A 27598-nucleotide genomic window follows, 5' to 3' on the forward strand; every position below is an offset into this window, starting at 1 on the left:
CTGAGACTGAAAAACACATAGGACAGCAATAACTGCGACAAAAAATAATATAATACTAAACTCAGATCCAAGTAAACATGTTGCCAAATATTATCTTAAGATTCAGTCTACAATCATGAACAAAAGTTAGCTATGTAATCTGTTGTTTACAAAATAATCATGACAATCAATACTCATGGACAAAAGTTAAGCACACATAGTAGATATACATAACATGTATCCGCTTTTCCCAAACTATTTTTATAATTGCAGAAATGTTAGGGAAATGTTAGGTTTAATGGCAAAGGTATTACAATAAATGGAAATAAAAACAAGGCTGCACGATATTCAGATAATGTATTATTCTCATGCAAGATAGATCTGAAGAAAAAAAAGCATATTCTACGGGAAAACCCCTATGTGTTGTTTCAAATGTCGTTTATATGTGTCTGGATTGAAGGAATTAATATTGCTAAGATAAAAGCAGCAAAATGTGTGGCTTTCAACATTCTCATGTGTATTTACTTGCTGAAGTAAGATTTGATTGTGTTTCAACATGATCTTTACTAAGTTTCGATTTTTCAAGAACTTGTTAATTTTTTAAACAAGATTCAAGATATGCAAAAGTCTCAGAGGAATAAAGTGGCAGAAAATTAACAAAAGGTTGGAACAGTTGCTATATCAAATCGATGGCGTTATCAAAATTAACACATTTCTGCATATGTTGCAAGTCCATCAATCACTGTTTAAAAATAGCTGATATATAATTTACAAATTTATAAGATAAATCACATAATTTGCAAATCCATATGATAAGCCAAGTAGAGATTCGGTTATTAATTAATTTCCGAAACTTTGAACGTTGAAACGTTTCTTTAAAGAAAACACACAAGTGGCCCAAAGAAAAAATATATGGATTTTCCTTCTTTCTTCAAATAAATAAAATAAGCAACAAAACTATCTGTCGGGTTTTTCTTCGCCTGGGATCGAACAATACTCCCACTCGTTTTATGTCAGAGATTATCGTTTCATAATTCACCAGAAATAAGCTAGTGTGGTCACTTTGCAACCTCATACTGATGCACCATAACATTAACATGAAATTAAGATCTTTTTCTTAGCTGCTAAACGCCTTCCTAACTTGGACCATGACATAACTAGACCTCTTAGATCAACTATTACATTTCACTGTGTGCTGTAAATTACCCGTTGGACGATGTCAGTCGACAAACGCCAATTTTCCTCAGTTAAGAGAATTCACAACTTAAACACACAGATGAATTAATGGACTTCACGTCTTGTCGTAGCTATATTACTTGCTAATTAGCGATTCATTGACATAGGCATGGTAAAATCAATTCTTACCATATATGATTAAATTTAAGACAGAACATTTATTCTCGCAATTCATATCAGGTTATTAAATGAAATCCCTACAGTACATGATTTCTATCACAGACACACCACTGAATTCGAAAAGATTCATATCACTGAAATATTGTATGACATTCTTACTATACGGGAATCATAAAACATTCAAGTTAACTTCTTAGCTCAAGGAAAATTGAAGTATGAAATTACAAACATAAATGTATGCAATTGAGACTCTCTCTCTCTCTCTCTCTCTCTCTCTCTCTCTCTCTCATTCTTTCCAGGGGCTAAATTTCTGGCTTCCCACAAGAACTTCGACTGACTAATTTCGCGAGGGAGATTACTTAAAATGTTGAATTTTGTTTAGCTTAGCCAATCAGGATTAACTTTCTCTAACCGCCAACATTTTAACACTCGAAATCAGAATAATTCTCTCTTGTCCGCCTTATTAAAAACTGTTCCTGTAAAATATCAATTTATGATACCTATTTCAAATGTCCCCAAAATTGTCTCTGGATTGTCTCTACTTTGTTATTTCCACTACTTGACCGAACATTAACGTATATGTCGGACCGTTATCCTAGCGATCCTAATTAAAATCCAATCGTGCCCCCAATCATGGCTTATCCCATTCTTCGCAGGCAGCAATTGTTTGCGAACCTAGCCTCTACGCCGAAGTTAATGGTTGTGTATAAAGCTGACAACGACAAAACTGGTTGCGACAAAACATTTATAACAATTGTGCACCATTATACTCGTATTATGTTCGTTCCGGGGAAGGGGATTTATGAGAGAAATTAAATCGGGTACCCTGGAGACTGTCATAAGTGATAGTTATTTATGACGACTCCATCCCTATCACAAAAATACAAGGTAATATAAGTAAAATTTAAAGTTATTGTACAATTAAAATATATAATGCATAATCATTACGCCAGGAAGCTATGGCTTCAGCTTTCAGAAACGATTATAGATCGTTCTCAAGCCGGGAAAAGTTGGTCCTCCGCAGCCACCATGTGTAGTTTCTAAATCACAGTTGCCATTAAGATGTCAATCTAAAATAAAAATTTTATCATCCTAGTTCAGCGCTTTACTGATCAAGCAATCGATTTTAATGCCCATTCCTCTCCGATTTCGTCTAGACATTCTAAGAAGCTCAATTTAATTATATTTAGTGTTTTATTTATGTCCTTTCTTGTCGTTGGTGCTCACCATTAAGAGGTTAGTGTTAGGACTGGTTGGCCTGGAGTCAGGATAACGTGACTGGGTGGGACATGATGCCCCAGTGCTAGACATTAAGGTAAATTGTCACATTGCAGATATCGTAGTGATATGACTAAAATTATTAAAGCTACATTAAAAATCGAAAAACAGGAACGCACAGAAACACACACACACACACACACACACACACACACACACACACACACACACACACACACACACGTGTCCTTTCTTGAGAAAGAAGTACGAGCATTAATAAGGAACTAGCAAAATTGCGACCGACTGACAAAACACATTTATTTAGCGCATGTATGTTTAGGTGTTTGCATAGTTTGGCATCTTTTTTTAAAGCCATGCCTTTCAACGAGGTTTTGACGAGAAAAATCATCTAATTTTCTTTCGCCTCATGACGGTTATTTATGACTTTAGTAGGACTCCATTTAACAGATAATAGCTATTGTTCAACACAATTTCAACCCTGAGAATTTTATTTTGAAAGAAATCATAGTTGCAGATTTCACGGTAAATCAAGATAATGTGAAGACGTATGTTAATCCAATTGTGAGCCCAAGTGACACGTGCAGAAACATGGTACTGTCTAGGTTACTTCGTACTGACGACAAAGAATGAAAAACGCGTTTGCCGAGTTCTGTTGAACATACTTGTACGTCTTACACAATATATGTTACTTTCAAACGGGAACCGGTCAAACCGAATGAGTATTGACGATTTCTGTATTTAATCTTACGAAATTCCATCGAATACTCTTACTACATATGATATGTTCAAAAATACCTAACTTAGGAGAGTATTTCTTGAATCAGTCAATAATGCTTTCGAATGACTTTAGAATTTCATCTGATTTCGGCAAACCAAATTCGCAAAAGCGTATGAAGTAGATTTTTTGTTTAAAACCTCGCTAGCTTCGTTCTCTATGTTTAGGTCTATCACCAGATGCCAAGATACGAAACCTTTTTTGTCAACTATAGAATTTATGTTTTAAAAATTGATACGCACTACGACAAGTTTTGCCTTATGAGCGTCAATTTGTATCCGCCTTGACGTCTTGCGTAATGATAATGGCATGAATCAAGCTGGAGCATTTATCCTGTTGAAAAGTTTACATCTGTACACATCTAAGGGTCAGAGCAATCCAAAATCACATCACAAATACCTATGTTTGTGCACCTATTCTCGCCCTAACCTTAGTTAAATATCCATCCCACGTACGGGTCATTAGATGTATGTAAGTTAAAAATAAGTGTCCTACAACAAACTGACCGTCAACTTTTCTTATAAATTATAGCTGAATGAAATTTGAAAACTTCAGCAAATTTATGCAGGTTAAAGGTGACAAATTCCTCTTTTTAATGCACATCGAGAACGTCTAGTTTCACTTTGACACGTTTAGTGTGTTCACATCGGGATTCGGACAGACAGCTAGCGAGGCCAAGTTACAGAAGGTAGTAAACAGCTGATGATTTTCCAAGGTGCCTTATGTCTTCCTTGACTTTAATGAGTTCTTTACAAGTTCTGCTCGTGCGACACCACGCGGTAACACGGTTGTATAATATACAAGATGCGTAGTAAGAAGTAACTATCGGAGGCAAAAGGTTTAGTGGTTAGCGTGCCAGAAACGCAACCGCAAATAGTGCGGGTTAGAATCCTGCCAACAGATCAGCCCTAGTCGTTATTGGTTAAGACCCATACTCTAATTGAGTTGGCACTAAATAACCAACTTGTGCTGATATGCTGTGAAGCACAAAACCAAAACTGTTCTTGAACAAACAATATTATTCTATATGAGATATACCTTGCTGTCATGTCATCTTATGCAAAAACGTTCGCAGAGTTCATGGCGCTTGACATCTTGACTTTGCCAGTTACGATATATCATTTATGTGATAATGCAATAAAACCACACCATTATGAGCACCGCAGTAAACGTTGAAAGTAAAAATGCCAACATCCTTACAAGAAAATGGTGTGTTTTAGTGTTGGGAAGGTAATGAAATATTACGTTAGGTGACGTGAGCTTCGCCTTACCTGCTATCCGTTTATCGACAAAGATGCGCATGCAACCATCTCGCAACTGCGCAAAGAAAGGTTGCGTCCTGTAAGAAAGCGGCAAACGCTACATGTGTGCAAGTGCGATCCTGCTTCCTGTACGCGTTTGGGCGGCTACTTATACAAATTCAGGGCTTCAGAAGGCATTCAACCCTGCTCCAAATATGTACACAGGTAAAAAAAATTTTATATAGTGTTGTTTATTTTAATTAAGCAGATCGTACCAGCACATATCCAGAGTTCTGTCTTTTCCTCGCAATTCGAACCTGGTTGGGGCCCCGAGTGGTCGAGTGGTCTAAAGCGCTCTCCGTTACGGATCACTGCCATCTCACCTCTGTCTGCGTGGGTTCGAGTCTCGGATTCGGCCAATGTGGGTATGTGAGAAAGCTTGCCAGTAGCTTCTCGTGGGTCTGTAGTTCTTTCCGGGGTTTTCCCGGGTTCTTCCTCCACCATTAATACTGGCCGCCATGTATAGCCGTGTGCTGAAAAACGGCGTTAAACCCTACAACAACAACACACAAAAAAATCGAACCTGGTTACCTCTAGCACCCCGTTGATATAAAAGCCCTTGCGCACTGCAATAGAGGGACACCTGGAATCAGGTCACAATTAGTACACCCAGTTGGAATCAGACCACAATTAATAGTTTCGGGTTCAGTACCCACGAATGTAGTTCAAGTCTATTTTTAGAGCATTTTTTTCCTATCTCCTTTTGGTTGATATAGAGGAGTTAGATTTACGCATTCTTATATGGATGTAAAAGTAATTGTTTATTCTTTAGAATATGAGCTTATGGTATGGTTGTCTGTGTGTGTTTCGGCGACAGCGTACAGTGAGTAATAAGGTATTGGTGATGATCCGGAAGTGAAATCTGTGTTCCATTGCACGTTGGTTTGTTTACAGTCCAGCCTCTCAAAAAAAAAACAAAAAAAAAAAACGCTGGGGAACCTATGACATGAACTTCACCGTAAAGTCATCTTTGAAGGTATTTTAGATTAACATGTGCTTTTTATTGATTGTCACACAGTGGAAAGTTCAGTACTGAGAAATAAATGTAGAGAACATAGTAAAATAATTGTGTTCTGGGTCCAGTTCAATACCCACGAATGTAGTTCTACTCTATTTTCAGAGCATTTTTTCCTGTCTCTTTTTGCTGATGATTCAAGAGTTAGATTTGGGCATTCTTGGCATGGATTTAAAGGCAATTGTATATTCTTTAGAATGTGAGCTTTTTGTGTGGTTGTTTTTGTGTGTTTCGGCGACAGTACACAGTGAGTAATAAAGACTTGGTGATGATCCGGAAGTGAAATCTGTGTTCAATTGCGCATTACTTTGTTTACAGTCCAGCCTCTCAAAGCATTCCGCTGAACCTATGACAAGAACTTTACCGTGAAGTCATTTTTGAAGGTATTTTAGATTAACATACGATTTTTATTGATTTGCACGCATTGGAAAGTTCAGTACTAATATACCAATGTAGAGACTATACAGGAAAATTAGTCGTAATTTGTGTCCTCCCTAGTTGCTTTGATGTAATGGAGTCCAGAATGCCCGGATATTTCTCTCTTCCGATCCGAGAGTTTCCCGGCAATAAATTTTATGGGAGCCATGGGGAAAACTTGAAATTAAGCGGTAGCCAAGTTCAAGTTACATCATGATAAGATGGGCGGTGGCAAGGGAATTTCAATCACATATCAAATGTGACATAATAACAACACCAAGGGAACACACGGTTGGAAGTATTATAACCTTTTGTCGTGAAAACAGCGAAGTATTTGAACCCGACACAGAATATGAGGATTCAAACTTCTGCCAAAAGTGTCCGTATTGTGTTGATTGTATGCGACAAGATAAATAAATAAATGAATAAATAAATAAATATGAGAACTGATTTTCCAAAGTAATAAAAATTTTCTTTCTCTTATGATAAGATGACTGTGCAATCTTTGGGGTCATTTTTGTATGTTATGGGAAAGAACCTAGATTAATTAGTTATCACGTATTCAGTCCCATTTGTTTAATAAAAGAAAACGAAAACACGTGTAAAATAAGACAATTACAATTCACAATCGAACTCATGCCACAAGTAACAACATCTATCACTTTACTCATTTACCAGTGCCCTCATCCACTATACCATATGCTCATCGTCAAAAATGATGGAACAAGATTAAGTAAAGTACTCAGTTACGCAAGAACTCACTCGATAAGCAGCGGCGGAATGTAACACTCAGTTTATCTGTACTAATTGTAAAAACATGTTGAAATGTTTTAACATAGGAAGAAAATCAAATTGCAAGTTTCATCCCATTTCGTGGTGCGTTATTGCAACAATTAAGGAGGCTGGTAGAGAGAGAGAGAGAGAGAGAGAATTCATATCGGTATGCGTATTTTCGTTTTTGTTTACATATTAATATGGCTTTTGTGCAAAGAATGACAGTAAATGACGTTGTGCAATGAATGACAGTATATGACGTTGTGCAATGAATGACAGTATATGACATTGTGCAATGAATGACAGTATATGACGTTGTGCAATGAATGACAGTATATGACGTTGTGCAATGAATGACAGTATGGAAAAGACTACTGTGCATTATTCGGTTAAATATTCTTTTATTTGAACATTGCTCTATGTCACGTCTTTTTTCGATAAACGCTTTTTTACGATGTTGTAATAGCCAATTGATTTATAATAAAATCCTATCAGAAGTCAACGTTCAAAGCGCACAAAGACTACTCCCCAATGATGGGTTGTTTTTCTCTGAGTGATGTCTGTAATACTTTAACATCTACAAATGACAGAGTTTTCAGTCCAACACTGAATTATGAATGTTCAAAAATAATCAATTTTTCCTCTTCAAACGACAATTTCAAATGGATATCGATTGCAAGAATGGAAAATAAGAAATCCTTTGACTCAGACCTAGTGCACGAGTCCTGAATCTTTCACCAGAGCATTTACAAATCGGATGATAGTGAGTGTTTCAACTTAATTTCCCACTTTCTTTTCAATGCTATTAAGAAGAAATCCGACAAAAGTAATTTCTGCTGTAATACAACACCGGTTACGAGTAAGGGCTAAATTAAATCTCAGAAACCCTGGACATAACTATATTTATCGAAAAATTGATTGAAACTTGCTCGTACACATTGACCTATCTTTTGGACTTTAATTTACCGTATATACTCGCCTATAGGTCAGAATTAACTGCAATCTGCATAGATCTCCCGTCGCGTTATGCGCCGGCATATTTGGGTCGATATAGTTTTTGAGGAGCAATCATAAAAAATCAAAGGACGTAGACTCTGGTGTATTATGCGACGGCAGATCAGGGTCTATGTTTTTTTGCAGATGGACTCGTCTTGTATCCAAGTATAGAAGTATATACGGTATACATCAACGATTTTAGTACATTGAATGTTCCATTATGACCTGTTGCCATGGTAACTTGATTAAGGATGGCTTTTTTCATGCGAAACTTGCTAATTTATATTTTAAAGCTTGCGCTGGTTAGTGTATTGGGATCGACTGTTTAAAATCGCCAGATACAATAGGATTGTTTCATCAAATAAAAAAAAAAACGGTCTGGTCAGGAGAAAATAATTTGGGATTATCAGCCTGTACGTATTCGAATTGCGCTCGAGACGACAACTTTCATTGTAGATTCACGTTAGCCTTATTAAAATCAAATTTCTGGACAAATGGCCATTTACTCTGGGATAGAATTGATTTTTATTTTACACAGACGCGAGGAGTAAGTGTTAATTTAATCCGAATGTTTTGTTCGTGAGGTAAGTATCGACCAGATTGTTGGGATTAATAATGTAAACCCGACCATATGACGTATTTGAGAAGCTAAGATACCCATGAAAATAAGACAATTAAGTCAACAGTTCTGATGACGCTGTTATAAAATGTGTTCACTTCTGTATCGTTTCTTTCATCATTAATTGAAGGATTTGTTTGTCGCTCTCATGTTGACATTTTTTTAAGTAGCCCGTGGTGCTGTGAATGTCTGCTGTGAGCAAGTGATGACAGTATGAGTAAAGTTAGAGCAAGTGATGACAGTATGAGTAAAGTGCTACAGTTTACAAAATAAAATAATTTTCTTGATTGTATATACTCAGATCCAATGAAGAATAAATTTCGCATCTGTAAATGAGTTTACCATCTATTACATCTTTTTATTGAAGGCGTGCAAATACAGAACTTGGGAAAGGTTTGTGATGTGGACTCTGCTATTACGTTTTGTGGTTTATTGATCATGTGTTATGTTTTTCTTTCTTCCATGAACTAGTAGCGTACTTATGCCAGATGAATTGCACAAAAAGGGAAGAATTCTTTCATAAATTGAAATAAATCTTGGAGCACAACGAAAAACGATCCATCAGATCCCTCTTTGGATCTTTCAATACTCGTCGTACATCCAATGTCAATGCAATAAATATCCTTCCAAGCCCCAGAAAATCCTAAATAACTGAGGAAACTTCAAATAATATTTTACACAGTCTTATGCATATATTATCTTAGGAGCCGTCCATTTAGTCCGTAAGCATGGGGGGGGGGGGGGTAACACAAATACATAAGCTTGCGTGTGTGGGGTCTACTGATAATGTACGTACGCATAGGAAACGGGGGAGGGGGTGAAATCTCGATAATAATTAGTCTAATACGTAACGTGTTCGACTGGGTTCAGTTGGCGTTGAATTTTACCGGGCACTAGACAAATTTTTTGCGCAGCTTATTTCTTTAATGTAGCCAGACATTCAACGTCGGTGGACTAACTGTTTTATTAAACACGTTAATATTATTAATCCTTGATCGTTTCTGCGTGGATTAAATATAGTACGTTCTATAGAATGTGGGGGGGGGGTGAGGGGCGTCAAGCGTACGTACACAGGTGGGGGTGTAAAAAAAAGTACGCATGTGTACGGAGGGGGTGGTGGTCAAACTTTGCCAGATTTTAAAGTACGTACGAGATGGTCAGATATTAAAATGAATACTTTATCGAATGGAATAGATTGAATGTGTCTGTCTGTCTGTTTATTTTATATCACACTGTTCCGATAACTGTCTGAAAATAAGGTAAAATGTGTTTTGAATACAGATCACAGGACATAATGTTTCGACATAAAGCATTATAAGGCTCTGCTCGGTGCTTGAATCATCAGCCAAAGTCGGATTCTGTGGCGCATCTCTGTGCATAGCACTTGATTCATTCGTGTTTTACGTGTTGACGTATTATAAAAAAAACACGAGTGAGTGAGTGAGAGAGCGAGTCAGCCAGTGAATCGGTCATTGAGTCAGAGTCAGTCGATGAGTCAGGCAGTAGGTTGAAGAGTCAGTCAGTCAGTCAGTCCCTTAGTGAGCGAGTCAATCTGTCAGTCACTCGGTTAGTGAGTGAGTGAGCGAGTCAGTCAGTCAGTCAGTCGGTTCGTCAGTCAGTCAGATAGATACTGATAATTCATTGTTAATTAAGATATGTATTACAATTTAGTCTCACACTAGACAATGCTGTCCATCAGACACCATACAATGATGTCAATCAGACACCATACAATGTTATCAGACACCATACAATGATGTCAATCAGACACCATACAATGATGTCAATCAGACACCATACAATGATGTCAATCAGACACCATACAATGATGTCAATCAGACACCATACAATGTTATCAGAAACCATGCAATGCTGTAAATCAGACACCGTGCAGTGATGTCAGATTTGTCTAGCATCATACAATGCTTTTCAGATTCATAATAATTGATTTCATAGCATCATAAGCAAAATAAGATATAGCTGAAGGCCGAATACGCTTTCGATTCGAAACCGAAACATTTTAATTTTACAATACTTTAAACATTTTCTCTATGTTCACGCTAGACTACATAAACGAATTTCACGATGGGAGACACGTTACATATTAAAGTTAATGGCATGTCTTTTTTATAAATTTATTTCAGATACACTCAAGCAAACATTTTTATATTAATTTAGATTAAATGAAATTTTTAAAAATTCTTTCTTTGAATCAAACATTTTAACAGAATTTACGTTACGGCCCTTTAAACGTCAAAACTTTATTTTTTAAGTGGTATTTTAAAGTTCAACATAAACACGCATTACATTCAACTCACTGAATTCACAATGGTTACGTTTTCTTCTAAAGCCATACAGCGAAAATTCTTTTTATCTATCGTCATGTTGGAATAGTAATAATAATAATAATAATAATAATAATAACAATAACAGCACTGTCTTTATTTTAAGAGGATGGCATGTTTTAGCATTGAAGTTAATCTCCCATATAGTCCTAATAAAAAAGTATACATCAGTTAAAATGAGAAATTTTCCTTAAAAAGATGGCACAAATGACAAATGCCATAATAGGAGATGATATAACAAAATTAAAACAATACGAAAAGAGGAAAGTATACAGTTTGGAAAAAAGAAAGAAGGTTCATCATATAAACCGGTTGCAATACAATATGTTAACATAATGGTAATCAATTAAATATCAATACTATTTCAGAAGATGGTGTGATTTTAACAAAATGTAGAATTATTATGGCAGCTCGTTTGTGCAATTTAGCAATCTTTTCAAGTTGAATGATATTGCAGGTGCCCTCAGTGGTGACACCACATATATAAGATTTGTAAGCACAGCTGCTGTAATATAATTTAAGAATATTTTCGGAAGAACAAATTACAACAAAAAAAAATTATAAGTGCAGTCTATTTGCTTAATAAAGGACATATTTGGGCAATCTGGGTGTCCTAATGGAGACCATTATCTCCAACAATTTATTTGAGTGTACCAAGTCGATGGGGTGTCCGAATGAAGAACGCTATCAATCAAGATGCCTAACACTATATTCGAATGTATAAAGTCATCGGGGTGACCGAATGAAAACCGCTATCAATCAAGATGTCTAACACTTTATTCGGGTGTACAAAGTCATCGGGGTGTCCGAATGAAGACCGCTATCAATAAAGATGCCTAACACTTTGTTCGAATGTATAAAGTCGTCGAGGTGTCCGAATGAAAATCGCTATCAGTCAAGATGCCTAACACTTTATTCGGGTATACAAAGTCATCGGGGTGTCCGAATGAAAACCGCTATCAATCAAGATGCCTAACACTTTATTCGAATGTATAAAGTCAGCGGGATGTCCGAAAGAAAACCGCTATCAATTAAGATGCCTAACACTTTATTCGAATGTATAAAGTCATCGGGGTGTCCGAATGAAGACCGTTATCAATCAAGATGACTAACACTTTATTCGAATGTATAAAGTCAGTAAGTTTAAGTACAGTGATTGTCACCAGTTTCAGATTAGAGCCGAAATAATATATTTTCAAAATAATAGTTACCAAAAATTTGGTAAGTGCAGTCTATTTACTCAGTAAAGGACATATTTGAGCAATATGGGTGTTCGAATGAAGGCCATTGTCGTTAACAATTTATCTGAGTGTACAAAGTCCATTGTGCGTCCGAATGAAGACCGCTATCAATCATTAGGCCTAACACTTTATTCGAGTGTACAAAGTCAGTGGGGTGTCTGAATGAAGACTGCTATCAATCATTAGGCCTAACACTTTATTCGAGTGTACGAAGTCTACTGGGTGTCCGAATGAAGACCGCTATCAGTCAAGAAGCCTAATACATTATTCGAATGTACAAAGTCAATAAGTCTAAGTACAGGGATTGTCACCAGTTTCAGGTTGGAGCCGATTGTATTAAAAGTAAATTTTGATTGATGCATTTTTTTTCTTGTACATCACAGATTTAATATCAGTCTGAATGACAATCGACAAAGGATGCTAAACTATGGTTGGTACATTAGAGGTCTGGTCATGGCTCTATTTTGAGAGAGAGAGAGAGAGAGAGAGAGAGCATAAAAATTATTTAATTAATTTTCCCTTATGATCCGTTGCTTTGCAATATCTTGCATTCAATGTTCAACGTCCTCTTGACTGGGATAGGATATAAACAGGAAATGATAGCATGGAGAAATAAGACACTAGTTGGATCTGAGCACGCGTGTCAAAACATTACTGGAAATGTTTATTTTTATCCATAAGAAGCTCTGTTTCCAATTGGCGAGAAAATTCGGTGTCTCCGATCATTTCCTTCTCCTTGTCTTTCTGAAAATTGTAAAACCCAATAACTAGTGAGGTATTTGAAACAGAAACTAAGGAAATAGGGAGCAAAGGGTAATACTGCTTTTCATGACAAAAATATTTTATCCACAACAAAAAGCAGCGTTGTTTCAGGGTCAAACCTGTCATTTAAGTTTGTAGAACCATTGAGATAAATATGGATGAAAACATCACCTCTACAGGTGAAAATATACCCTTGCTCACAACTACATCACTTCCGATGCTCGTAAGATACTGACTTGCCTATTTAGGCCGGTTCCAGCCGAAAGGTTATCGGCTTCAGACAAGTGTTTTCGAATGATGATTTTTATTACTAAAAATGTCTAGGATACGTACAATCTGACCTATATTAAATTCTTTTCCACGAATTTTCAAAAGTGACTGGTAAGATTTTGTATTCCATGAGGGTGGGATAATTCCTCTATATTTCATGTAATCTACAAGTGACTAAGATGTTATCAGAAACAATTTGTACCATGCAAGCACAACACCTTTGCCCAAAATCGCAGTTATTATGTTTAAATTAGACTGGTTTCTATGTTTAACTTCCGCCAGACTTTCATAGCATTATGTTTCTCTTAATTACACATTTGTTCCAACTGAATCGAGGAATCCATCTCCGGCCAATATATCACTCTGGGTGAGAAATCCCAGAACTTGCACTTTTAACGTCAAATGTTCTTTTTTTACTTTATTACTGATTTTCATTTATTATCGGCAATAAATGACAGGCTTGCAGACTTTTTGTACTTCTGGCTATCCATCATCGTAAAACGGCTCGGTAGATTTGCAAAGAAGCCTCATCCAATAGCGCTTATTTGTTTCATAATTACCGCACCGTTGTTATGAAGATGGATGTGCGATTTATCTTCACGCATAGCGAAGTATGTATGTATGTATGTATGTATGTATGTATGTATGTATGTATGCATGTATTGCAAAACCTGATCTTCTATCACTTATAGGATTATAAACATTCCTGTCTTAAAAGCCAAACTAAACGACACAAGCATAAAGATAATGTCAGACTAGTGATGTAATAGTCTAAATGATGACGTCAGAACTTTACAAGAGTTTCTAAGATCACATAAAACGAATGCAAGACATCACCCATGTGGTTATTGTGCTGTTACATATTTCATAAATTTTTAAAAATATGAGATTTTGTATATTTTACACACATGAACCCACTATTATACTGCTCAAAATTTCCGCTGCTATTAATCTTGAATTTATGTCTGAGTTTTGTTTTAAAAAATATCAGACTTTATGTTACAAAGTAAACTGTTTACTACAAAATTGAAATGAAAAGCATATGATCTCTAAACCAATATGTCCACCGTTCAGACGTCTCATAGACTCGAGTGGGAGAGCATTTTGATCAGCGCCTTCCAGACAACGGGTATAGTATTTACGCAGCTACGTGCCAACAGCAATGGTTTTCACGATTTTGGTTTACACCAGCATTTGTCTGATCCCAACGTCGTCTTGAGGTGTTAGAAACAATTATCCTTAAGGTACGTCTGTTGCAATGACATTGGCAAATTCCTTAATTACAACATATTTATTGCTTCAACAATAAAGTCTTCATTATTTTTATAACTTAAAATAAATCTTCATCAAAGTATGTTCCCAGTCTCATTTTTCATGTGTAAGACCCTTGCCGCTCCAGTACATTCTTTTCGAACTTTTACCTTTAGTTAGCACCTTATAACATCTATAGTTCATAGGTGCAGTAAAAAAATACAACTTGCATACTATCCACCCCACCCCTCTATTTCACTCAGTGGACTGCCGGTTAATAAATTCCATTCACAATTCACACCATCCCAGTGCTATTTCTTTGCATTGCCACCCCCACCCCACCCCGTTTCCTTTGAGCTAAATAATCTTTCGTATCATGATGTGCCGTTAAACACCCATCTCTCTCTCTCTCACGAACACACACACACACACACACACACACACACACACACACACACACACACACACATCTTCTAACAGTCAGAGACATTTTTAAAAGGATTCTGGGTGAGAAACCAAACTCTTTTTATAACTTGTTTGAAGGATCTGCAAAAAAATGTATGTAAATTGAAATTCATTTGTACTTGGACTATGGTGTGAAATTAGGTCATTTAGTGATTTTATGCTTGCTTAGTAACAGCTGCTAACTTCATGTAACATATGAAAGATTTGCGTAAGCTATTGAACTATTTAGACATTTCACTTATTATATATATATATATATATATATATATATATATATATATATATATATATATATATATATATATATATATATGGTCCAGTCATTGCACATATGAACTGATTCATGTTGTTATCGAAAATTGCCCTGTTTATTAGCACGTAGCATCGTTACAGCATATATAAAATCTGCCAGTGCGCTTGTAAATCACATAACGCTCTATAAATCACATGATGCTATGTAAATCACATGACGCTATGTAAATTACATGACGCTATGTAAATCACATGACGCTCTGAAAATCACATGACGCTCTGTAAATGACATGATCCTAAGTAAATTACATGACGCTATGTAAATCACATGACGCTCTGTAAATCACACGATGCTGTGTAAATCACATGATCCTATGTAAATCACATGATGCTATGTAAATTACATGACGCTCTTTAAATCACATGATGCTATGCAAATCACATGATGCTATGTAAATTACATGACGCTCTGTAAATCACATGATGCTATGTAAATTACATGATCCTATGTAAATTACACGATGCTGTGTAAATTACATGACGCTCTGTAAATCACATGATCCTATGTAAATTACACAATGCTGTGTAAATCACATGATGCTATGTAAATTACATGATGCTATGTAAATTACATGATGCTATATAATTTACATGACGCTCTGTAAACCACATATTGCTAGGTAAATTACATGACGCTCTGCAAATCACCTGATGCTATGTAAATTACACGACGCTGTGTAAATTTCATGACGCTCTGTAAATCACAAGATGCTATATAAATCATCTGATGCTATGTAAATTACACGACGCTGTGTACATTTCATGACGCTCTGTAAATCACAAGATGCTATATAGATCACCTGATGCTATGCAAATTACACGACGCTGTGTAAATTTCATGACGCTCTGTAAATCACAAGATGCTATATAAATCACATGATGCTATGCAAATTACATGACACTCTGTAAATCACAGGATGCTATCTAAATTACATGATGCTGTGTAAATCACATGATGCTATATATAATTTACATGATGCTCACACCTTTGTCAGAAACAGAATTGTCTGACGGAACACACGGGTTTTCACGTGTTAGGGTTTTAGTTACCTTAAGCGATAGGTTTAATTAACCCGTCACGATATAATCTTATACAAGTTGATGTACACCTAACACCAATCAATCAATAAACAGTGTATGTGTTGCCAGGATTCATTTCCAACTGAAAATGAGTTAATCTAATGAAAATCTGCAACCCCCTTCTTGATTTCTCTACAATTAGAAATGAAATTTATGAGCAAATTTCCAATACAGTTTATATATATATATATATATATATATATATATATATATATATATATATATATATATATATATATATATATATATATATATATATATATATATATATATATATATATATATATATAACAGAATAAAGAACAAAATCAAACAGCAAAAAAAAAACAACAAAATAACAACAACAAAACAAACAAAACGAACACCCCCCCCAAAAAAAATAGAAAACCACACTAATACATATTAACGAACTACGGAAATAAAATACTGGAGTTTCGCAATCGATACACACTAATACCCGTCTTAATTTCATTATTTAAAAAAAACTAATGATTCTAATAACTCACAAAGATAACATAATGTCGATTATATTTTAGCTAGTAACTAAATCAAAATGCAAAAATTTGTATTGACAAGTCACCAAGTACATGCAATTTAAAACCGATCAATAAAAAAGAAACAATTAAAAAAAAAACCTGTACACTCTCCTGTGACGTGCAAGTTAAGCGCTCATAGAAAAATGCTTTGTATGCTGATAATGTACGTTAAGGCAAATGTATATCAATAAATTATAACAGCTGTATAACAGCTACACAGACGACATTGAACTGTTTCGTGTTATATTTTAACAGTAGCGTACTAACGAGGTGGGTGGGTGGCGGAACGGTTGCCCATGTTACCAGAGGTCTTGGAGCGCAAAAACAGCCGGTAATTCTTTTTCGAAAATTACCAAAAACTCTCTGTTTCTAAATTTGTTATTCTTGAATTCCAACCTTTAGGCAGATTGTGTAACGCACCCGTGTAAGAAGAATTTGCAAACTCATTTTTGCTGCCAGAGTGTGATTCATGAACAAACTGCTGCTCTATCCATCGGCTCCCCCCGCTCCAGAAGCACATTGTGTTACGACTCTGTGGTCGTAATCTAAGTAACAGAAAACAGCGAAAATCAACAAGTTTTGTACAGTTCAACAAAGAATTTATTTCCCTAAAATAAAAAGTGAAAATATAACTTACAGTATTGCGAATTAAATACCAAATAATCATAGAATTACAGACAAAAGTTCTAATGATTACCGTTCTGAATAAACGTTAATGATATTCCAAAATAAATCCAGCGCTGGAAGTTTTGATGTGTCTGTGATGGCCTGGACGATGTGCCAACAGTCTTTTGCTCAGTCACAATAATACAATCCAAGTATATATCTTTGTTCGAATTTCTATTTAAATCCAAGTCTATATTCCAAGAATATCATTTTAGTTGAGCACTTTGTATTTCTAGCAAATATATAATTTAAATAAATAAATTCCAGCGAAATGAAATAATGGATACGACAATAAGACTGATTTGTGCTTCAGATGGTATTGTAGGAAATAAAATCTTTGCAGAAAACAAGATTTAATACTCCTCTGCCTGACATAGGTTACAAGCTACGGTTTTGTTTCCTTTCGGAAGGCACCTTACTTCGATTCCCATGGCACTAAATAACGTAATTTTCTTTTATTTGCCGCAAAAGCCATGTCAACCGAAACGAATTACATTTGTGCCATTTACAAGAGTACTGGCATGCGACATCATTTCATAACGAGAAAAGCGACAACTCGAGAGAATTTCTTAAAATAAGTACTAAGTCGTATCTCTGTGACTATTTTAAACTCAGTATAAAATTCGAACACTATTCTTTCACCAGCAACCATGTCAATAGCGGCGCGAGGTGGGGATGCGTAGAAGGGACAGTTGTCACTTGACGCTATGTGATAGGGCTACCTGACTAATCATATAATTGTTTGGGCTGGTGGTGGGGGAACAGCATTTTACATTGCTAACACTTGTCTATGATTTTAGATTATAATTTATATTCATTATTACTTGACAGCAAACATGTTTGCAGGTGTTGAGTTCAATGTCCAGTTTTAGTTGGAAATTAAGAATGTTCTAGAAGAAAGCTGTTTGCGAATTTGATGCAAAAATGTCCCTCAAACTTGGTTCATTTATTGTGTCTTAGCTTGTTATATAAATGTTGCTTACTTTGCAATTACTCATTCCAGTCTTTAGGTCAGTCTTAAGCAGAATGAGTTTTAGTTGTGTTTCAGTTAATATTTGAGAGGATTTATTTATTTAAATTATTCATTGGAATTACAACCTTCTCTTTTACTTTCCAGATTAAATCACCATTTTGGGATTATTCTGAGTTCATTCAATGACATTTAGGATTATATCATTGTGATACATCAAGAATGTTGGCACATTAGCACATCTGAGACTAGTAGCACATCAGCACATTCATAATTGGAATTCATTCGAAACACCGCTGGAATTCATTCGGAATACTTTTGGATTTGTGAACGTTTAGGATTATTTGGGATTTAATTCACAATACCGTAAGCTCTTTTTATATTTTCACTTTGTATTCTAAGGAACTAAATTATTCGTTGAACTTTACAAAACATGTTGGTTTTCGATTTTTTTTCTTTTACTTCATTCAGCACCATAGAGTCGTAACAGTATAATGGGAATATATTTACGATTTAATTTATATGGTGCTTGGAAGTTGAAATAACTTTGTTGAATTCCATGAAAATGTTATAAACCATACGTAAATAGAAATGACACATAACAGACTTTCTTACCGTATATATATATATATATATATATATATATATATATATATATATATATATATATATATATATATATATATATATATATAAAGAGAGAGAGAGAGAGAATCGATGCGCTGATTTTATCTTAGAATAATATGTTGACATCTTAGAATACTATCTTGACATCTTAGAATAATATGTTGACAATGATAAATTTTGCCAGACTTACACGGAAATACACCAAATCAACCACTAATAGTGGGTCCTTATTTAAATTCTCATTTACGCAGACATTTCAGTTACAAAGACAGGAAAAGACTAAACACTCGGTCTAATATGTTACGCCTCAGTTCATCTGTCCTGAGCATCATTTGGGAAAGTGTTACATGTTGAACTGTTTAGACTGAATTGATAAAATTTTGAACTTGAGAAATAACAGTATGCATGAGACGAATGTGATGAAGCTTCATTTAAAATGACAGCAATAAAAAAAAAATAAGACTGTGTATCTCAAATGGTTATTTCATAGTTTTATCTAAATGAATTTTGGCTTTAATTTGTGACACGTGAAAGTATCATTAATTTCTACAATTTCGTTTCTGAAGAGGCTAATACGCACATCGCCTCGATACAAGACTTCATGCAGCCTTGAGTCTTGTGTACGGCCAAATCGTTCAATCTGGACGAGCTGGAAAAATCGTAGGGTGTGAGTGAGAGAAGGTGAGCAGGAGAGAGCGAGTTGGAGGGGACGAGCTTGGCAGATCGTCGGGTGAGTCAGAGAGGGCATATATGATAGATCCCTACGAGCTGGAAAGGGTGAGCAGGAGCGGGCGATCTGGAGTAATCGATGATTACGGGAATGAAATTATGGATAACTAATCAGGAAACATCAACATTAAGATCATCACCAATATCAGAAAATTGCTTTCGCTGAACCCAGGTAAAATTCAATGACTTTATTATTTTATATAGTGTATTCGGAAATCATACAGGGATGAAAAGACGGGTAGCAAACAGAATAATTAAAGTATATAATTCCAAGCAAACATATTTATTTGAGATGTTGTATCTATATAATGTGTTGGCATCCTTTATGTTTACTATTCAAAATCGGAACAAAGTCTGATGGCAGTCAACTGATGCGAACAGTATATGTAGATATATGTCTAATCTTAGTCCCTATTTTTACTTCATGCTAAAGTAAGATCAGACATGTCATGTTAGAAACCTATTTATTTTATTTTATGAATCGTGTGCGTATGCGTTGTTCTTAATACAAACTTCATATCACGGGCAAAGTTCCTTTGATTTAATTTATTTTCCACACAGTTATTTTAACATTGCCTTTACGCTGGTAGAGTATCATTCTAAGTTTGATTATATAGAAAAAGAGATGCCAGTCATGAAGGACACTGAAAGGTAAATAATTGACAAAGTACATCTAGCATATATTAAATGAACTTTGATTTTCTTTTTCTATTTAGAAAATAAATTAAAAAAACTACTTCGATGGCACGTTATAACAAATGAACATGCTTTAAATGTATTGACTTTTCGTTTCCCGTTTCCCGATTATTTGTTGTTGTTGGAAAACGAAACGTATTAAGCTGAGCTTTATCGTCCCTTCGTTTTTCCAGGCTTAATAAGTAGTATAGGGGAGTAAAATGGGGATGTTGATTGCACATGTTGAGGAAGTGGGCTGTTTTCGGGGTGATATGTGCATAGCGACCTCTCTATGACCTGACTAATGAAAGACCTCATAAAAGGCTGTTTGAATAGTTGACATCTGAAAATTATTTTGTCTTTATGGAGGAAAATTAGGCTTAAGGAATGTTGTTGTTGTTGTTGTTGTGGGGTTTAACGCCATTTTTCAGCACACGATAGGCTATGCATGGCGGCCAGTATTAATGGTGGAGGAAGAACCCGGGAAAACCCCGGGAAGAACCACCGACCCACGAGAAGCTACTCGCAAGTTTTCTCACATACCCACATTGGCCGAATCCTAGACTCGAACCCACGCAGACAGAGGTGAGATGGCAGTGATCTGTAACGGAGAGCGCTTTAGACCACTCGGCCACTCTGGGCCCCCATTAAGGAATGTAAGTTTCATATGGTACTCGAGTTGTTGCAAGTCGGCATTGTAGAGATGATATTTACTTTCGTAATGTAGACAACTCATATAGGTGTACTTGAACATTATCAGACCACATCCTGCATTTGACATCTGAATGACCAGGGTAGGAGTACTTAAGCTATACCTATTATTTGGAATGTGAACAACTCGTGTAAGCGTGCGATAACTTTACTCAACCACACTATTTGGAATAACAATGTTTATACTGTAGAGATGGCAGGTTATACTTCACTACTTCGATCTCTATTAGTCAGTTCTCGTTTAAGATCTGGAAGATCGATGAGAATTATGTCAGTTTAATTGATTTTAGCGGCGCATCAAAGCCGTTCCAATATACTTAAAAGTTTTGAATTCACTGCTTTTACTATATTCAACTTTGCAGAGTTTAATAAATTAACGAAAATAAAAAGGAGTAGCATAGATCTGGCTCTGGTGACACACACGTAATGTTAAATTTCCATACATCAACTTAGTGATACCCACATTTTGAATTCCCATAAGCCATATACTACCTCCAGCCCGTACCACCACTACCCCCTTACCCCCCCAATTGCACCATAATGTCCCAACTCAGGACCCCGTAGTATATCGACCCTTCACCCTACCCCCATTCCACCCATCCAACCGTCCAAAAATAAAAAAATAAATAGAACTTACATTTTCTATCATGCTTTTATGCGATAACACAAGGGGGGTAGCATTGAACTCATCTTCTCTGTTCCCCTGGAATCTAAAGTAAACCAAACGTAATTTTAAATTTCCAAAGACCCCATTAGTAATATCGATAACGCTAAAATAACACGAGGACCATATTACTTCGACCCCCCCCCCCCCACCCCGCTTCGGCTCCACCAATGCTACCCCTCACGCCCAATTTCACCGTAGTGTCCCAATAAAGATCCCCATAGAAAAACGATCCCCACCCCTACCCAAATGAACATTTAAAATTAGAACGTCCACTTTCTGGATTGAATTTACGGGACCTTCAGAGGTCGTTATACAGAAAATATCAAACAGAAAACCAGCCCAACTTCCTCTAATCAGAGGGTCTGGAAACGTGGACGGACGCATAACTTAAAGGATCAATTAAATATTTTCCATGTTCCTACAGAAAATCGGGAAACAAAAAAGGCAATACATTAAAAGCACGTGAATTTGCGATAACAAAACATCGAATTATGCTGTGCTTTTTTGTGTCGAGAAAATACCGATAAATTGACGGAGAATATCGAAATTCAATTAATATATGCTAGACATCAATTAATTAACTTTCAATGGCAATCATTACTGGTCAATTTTTTTTCTCTCTATACAATCAAACTTTGAACGATACTCTACCAGTGTGCGTGTGTGTGTGTGATTTAGATTTTTAACGTAGCTTTAATAATTGTTCAGTCATATTTCTACGATGTCTGCAGTGCGGCAGATTATAGTGATGTCTAGCACTGGGACATCATGCCGCAGACATGTAGCACCCAGTGAGATTATCCTGACACCAGGCCTACCAGTCCTAACACTAACCTCGTAATATTGAGCGCCTGGCGAGGCAGCTGTTAATGCCATTTTTAGAAGTCTTTGGTATGACTCGGCAGGTATGGATCGAACCTGCGACATCCCGCATCCGAGACGGACGCTCTAACCACTTAGGCCACCTGATCAGTCTCTACTAGTATAAAGGCAATGTTAAAAAAAGAGTGTGTATGGAAAATAAATTAAAGCAAGAAACATTGTCCGTGATATTGATTTTATATTAAGAGCACACACACACACACACATCTGCATCTGCTCGCATCTATATATGGTTGCTTTGGATATATACATTAATTTTCATGTTTGCTACCCGTTGATTTCTAAATGCAATATATGAAGCAATAAAATAAGTGAATGTTACCGGGGTTCAGCGAAGGTAAACTTATGATATATTTTAAGACTTTAATTTGCAGTTTCCTGAAAGAAGTATCCATCATTTCGTTTCACTATGCAACTAATTATCACTGAATCCATCTGGTCTTCTTCTACACACCCTATACAGCTCACCCGTGATCTCTGCAGCTCATCCTACGATCTCTCCAGATAAGCCTACCATCCTTCCAGCTCATCCATTTTGAAAGATTTTTGCATGCCTCAGTGACATGATAAGTGTATGGACTGTAAAGTAAAACGCATGCGTTTTAAGGTATTTGGCTTAAAAGGTTGCTCTCCCTATTCCAATTTCAATTTCAGACGAATGTACCATGACCTTGTGACAACTCGCCTTACACCCTACTCACATACATTAATCAATTATTGTAGATTCTATAAATTACCACAAAAAAAACCCCAAAAAACAAGAGTTATGTGAACACAGTGCATGCGTACAATCTATCTGGTTGTTTCTTAAGGGCAGTTTGAGCAAATTATTGGGTATAATCTGCCGAGGAAATGGGAACCAATCGCCTTTCTCGGGGACACACCAAGGTAGCGGACATGGGGTGGCGGTATTGAAAAGCGAGTCCTATTTTCCCAACCTCCATGTTACTGGCATTAGCATTTGTATCGTGTTGCAAACCAAATGAAGCCGAACATGTAGAACTCGCTAAAAGTACTTTAGTGGTATGACAATCGTATTCCATTGTCATGGGATGACAAAAGCTCGTCATTTTCGTTTAAGCTTTGTTTTGGGATGGGATTCAGTTTTAAGATGCATCAAGATAGAAAGATTATGGTGGACAAAGCAGACAGTGTTAAAAGATATCAAATAAATCTAGTTTTGCCCGTAAGGGATGCCATTAACTCCACTTGCCTTGGGATGAAAGAACATTGACAGTGACGTTGTCGTAAAACACAGAACCGTATGAAACCAGACACTCCAATCCATTCGGCAAGACTTAATCTTTCATATAACGATGTGCCTGTAAGAACTTTCTGTGTGGGCGTGTTTTATTAAATATTTTAACGTAGCTTTAACAATTTTTGAGTCATATCGCTTGGATGTCTGCATTGTGTCAGTTCATAGTAATTTCAAGCACTGGGCATCATGTCACAGACATGTAGCATGGTGTCCCACCCAATCACATTATCCTGACACCAGGCCGACCAGTCCTAACACTAACCTCTTAAAGCTGAGCGTCTAGCGAGGAAGCTGTTAGTACCATTTATACAAGTCTATGGTATGACTCGGCTTGGGTTCGAACCAGCGACATCCCGCATCCGAAGTGGACTCTCTTACCACTAGGGCACCGGAGCGGTCCCCTTTAAGAGCTAACCAACCAACTAAACATATTTTCGATTACATCGAGCAATCATAAAAAGTACGCCACACTGACCTAAACTTGAGGGAAAAGAATTGTGGCAATGCACACGATTCATCATCTATGTTAAAAAATTGTATAAAAATAGGTGACATTGTGCTAGATATATAGCTTGAAAGTTCCTTTGTAAAACAACTTCACTGAAGCAATAAAGGTAGGTCACAGTGACTATTTTCAAGACCAATGTGTAGTGGTTATAAACATAAGTAAATGTATAAGGTTAGACGTAGCGCTTCTAGGGCGAAGATATGTAGTGACGTGTTTGTTAATGACAAAGTTGATCGAAACAAAACTCGGTTGTAGGGACCTATTCTTCGTATGGTTTAGTTTCTTTTCATACGATGCCTACAGAAACAAATTTTGATGAATGCAAGTGAAATAGGGCCCAAAGAATGTTTTAAAATGCAAAAAGTTACTTAGGTATGATGAATAGGTCCGACGATCTGCTTTTATAAGACGCATCCATAAAATATTTCTAAGCGCGCAGATGAAACAGGTCCGATATATGGGCGGTATTAGGAACGAACCTCTGAAAATGAATGTTACTTGCGTGAAAATAGGTTACGGTGACCTACTTTTCAAATGACGAAGTTATTCTTTTCTAAGATGCATCCGCAAACCAATTTTGATGAGTGAAGGTGAACTATAGTGAATAGCATAGACGATGTTACGAACAAACCTCTAAATGTACAAATATCCCAAATAAAATGAAACCACAGCCTAAAATTATGCTGTATTGCATTGAATCTTCTTAAGATGCCGCTGCATATTAATTTGAATAAGTGTAAGTGAATACGGTACATTATGAACTTACGTAAGAGAAAATGAAGGAATGAAGCGGAAAATTATATATCCCCTCAAATTCGGTTATAATTCTTGCTTTGTACAAAGATTAGAAATTGTGTTTAAAAAAATGAGATACCTTCCATTCCTTATAAGGTATATCCTTTCTTAATAAAGACTGATTGCTGAAGAGAAAAAAATCTCGAGAAGGAACTAACCTATTTTACTTTATTAAATGAAGGTTGTCTTCCTGTGCCTTCAATAAATATGGCACGTAATACGCTAGATTTAACTTTGAGCGATTAATGGATAGAATGATTTCATTGATTTATTTATTTTTTATTGAACGAATTGGGCAGCAGGCGAGATTCTAATTATGCACATGACATGCTTAAATTTATGTATGTATTTATTCTTAATTTTGTTTCTGTAGAGTTTGGGGGCTTAAGGAATATTACGGTCATTTTATATTGAAGAGGGGTACTCATAATAGGCAAGGACTGATCCTTTGTAAATAACTATGCACTGGCTAGCTGCCTACCTACCTACCTAAATAAATAAATAAATAAATAGCAAACAAAAAAAGAAAGATCAATCTTAAAATGTAAATATAATAATTACTATTTTCTAAAATGTACAACTGATCTTTCATGGTCGAGGAAATTACTAACATTAAATAAATTAAAAGAACGCATCCTTAATATCATGTTTAATACTGGAGTGAATTTTAAAAAATTTCAGTCAAATTATTTATTGCATTCTTTGCTAATTAAACGAAGCATATTCTGTTCACCGTGTCAAATATAGTGAATTCACCTTTATTCGTGAAATATCACTTTTCCAGGACTTCATGGTTTCTTAAAATCACTCATTTAAAGACCCACCGAACAATCGCCATTCATTAAAATAAATAGGACCACTTCTAGATCAATGATTTAAACCAACAACTTAATTTGTTGTTTGTTTTGCAAAACAACGAACATTAATACTCTTGAAAATAAATTGATTCACATGTATGGAAACTCAAGCGATTTGAGTTTGCTAAAAAGAAGCAAAAATGGGGGAAAAGTCTTTAGACTATGTAAAGATTGATTTAAATATGCCTTCATTTCGTATCATATATAAAGTACATTGTAGCCGATGAGCTTCATCCAGTGCATGTGTCTCTAACTAAAACCATAGCAATTATTTATCACAAGCTGCGATTGTATCAGTATATCTGGTTTATATTTATGAAAAGAACTTGGTTTTGAACTTGGCTTTAATTTTAAAAGCGAACTGCATCAGCCGGAGTCTTCATAAGTAACACCGTTTACGGGTAGACAAAAATACAACAAATGGGAAGGCTGGGATTGTTTCGGCACAAAATGCATATAGTTATGTGAACAACATGGTCTGCGACTGGCCCAGAAACAGGGTAATGAGCTCAATACACGTGCCGATTAATGCACTACTTAGCAATTCGAAGCTGCAAAACATGTCACTGCTGAGAAAGCATATGATTCACATGGTACATGAACAACTCGTACTGTGAACCATTTTGTTCTTGCCTGAGTGAAAGTTTCATTTATTTTACAACCAGAGTCCACAGTTCATATATGCTTCGACTTAACCGCAGTGGAGGCGCGAGGGTTAGAATCGTCCAGGGACAGTGTTCTTTAGTTGTGCCCCTTCTTTGCTATTGAGAGAAGTTTTTGTAATTTACCCATACCCTCCGCAATGATCCAGTCCTTCCTAAATATAATGTTTGTAAAGACCTCTTCCCATTACAAAAAGGTAAAGATGAAATATTATGAAATTTTCAGCCTCGAGAAAGAGAAGAAAAAAGCCCCCGACAGCATCCCTCTACCTCCTTAGGCCTGGCGCCCGGCGTAAATCCTTCCAAGCCCACTTAACCGTGTTATTAAACAATGTGCCACCATGTCTGATTAAGACTGAGCAGCTTTAAGGCAGGAAACAACGTCCTGACCTTTATTACTGGTACTACAAGAGTAACAAGCGTTATCATTCCGAATTAGCTATAACTACCATAATATTAATGCAATGTAATAGTAGGTAACTGTGACCTATTTGGGAGTGTAAAACAACCGCCCAAATTGAATTTAACGGTTCGTGCTCTTACTTAAACTTAAAATTTTGAGGAACAGCGTGGATACGTTATGCATCGGCGGATCTTTGTTTGCCTTATTATTAATAGGGTCACAATATTCCCAATATCATTTCTTGTAACCGTTTTCCTGCGAAAAATGGGAAATTTAGTGATCCTGCATGATGGGTAACATCATTGTCTCCTCACAAAGCGCAATAAAATATTTGTATTTGGTCCCAGTCTGCAGTGGATTTATTTTCAATAAAGTTGCATTTGTTTTAGTTCTCTCGGGGTAGGTGGGTTATGAAGTCTTGAGCTAAAGATGATGAAGCTACGATATAAGGA

Source organism: Sinohyriopsis cumingii, chromosome 1 (genome assembly GCF_028554795.1).
Source record: "Sinohyriopsis cumingii isolate HCF-2022 chromosome 1, ASM2855479v2, whole genome shotgun sequence".
Lineage (NCBI taxonomy): Eukaryota > Metazoa > Mollusca > Bivalvia > Unionida > Unionidae > Sinohyriopsis > Sinohyriopsis cumingii.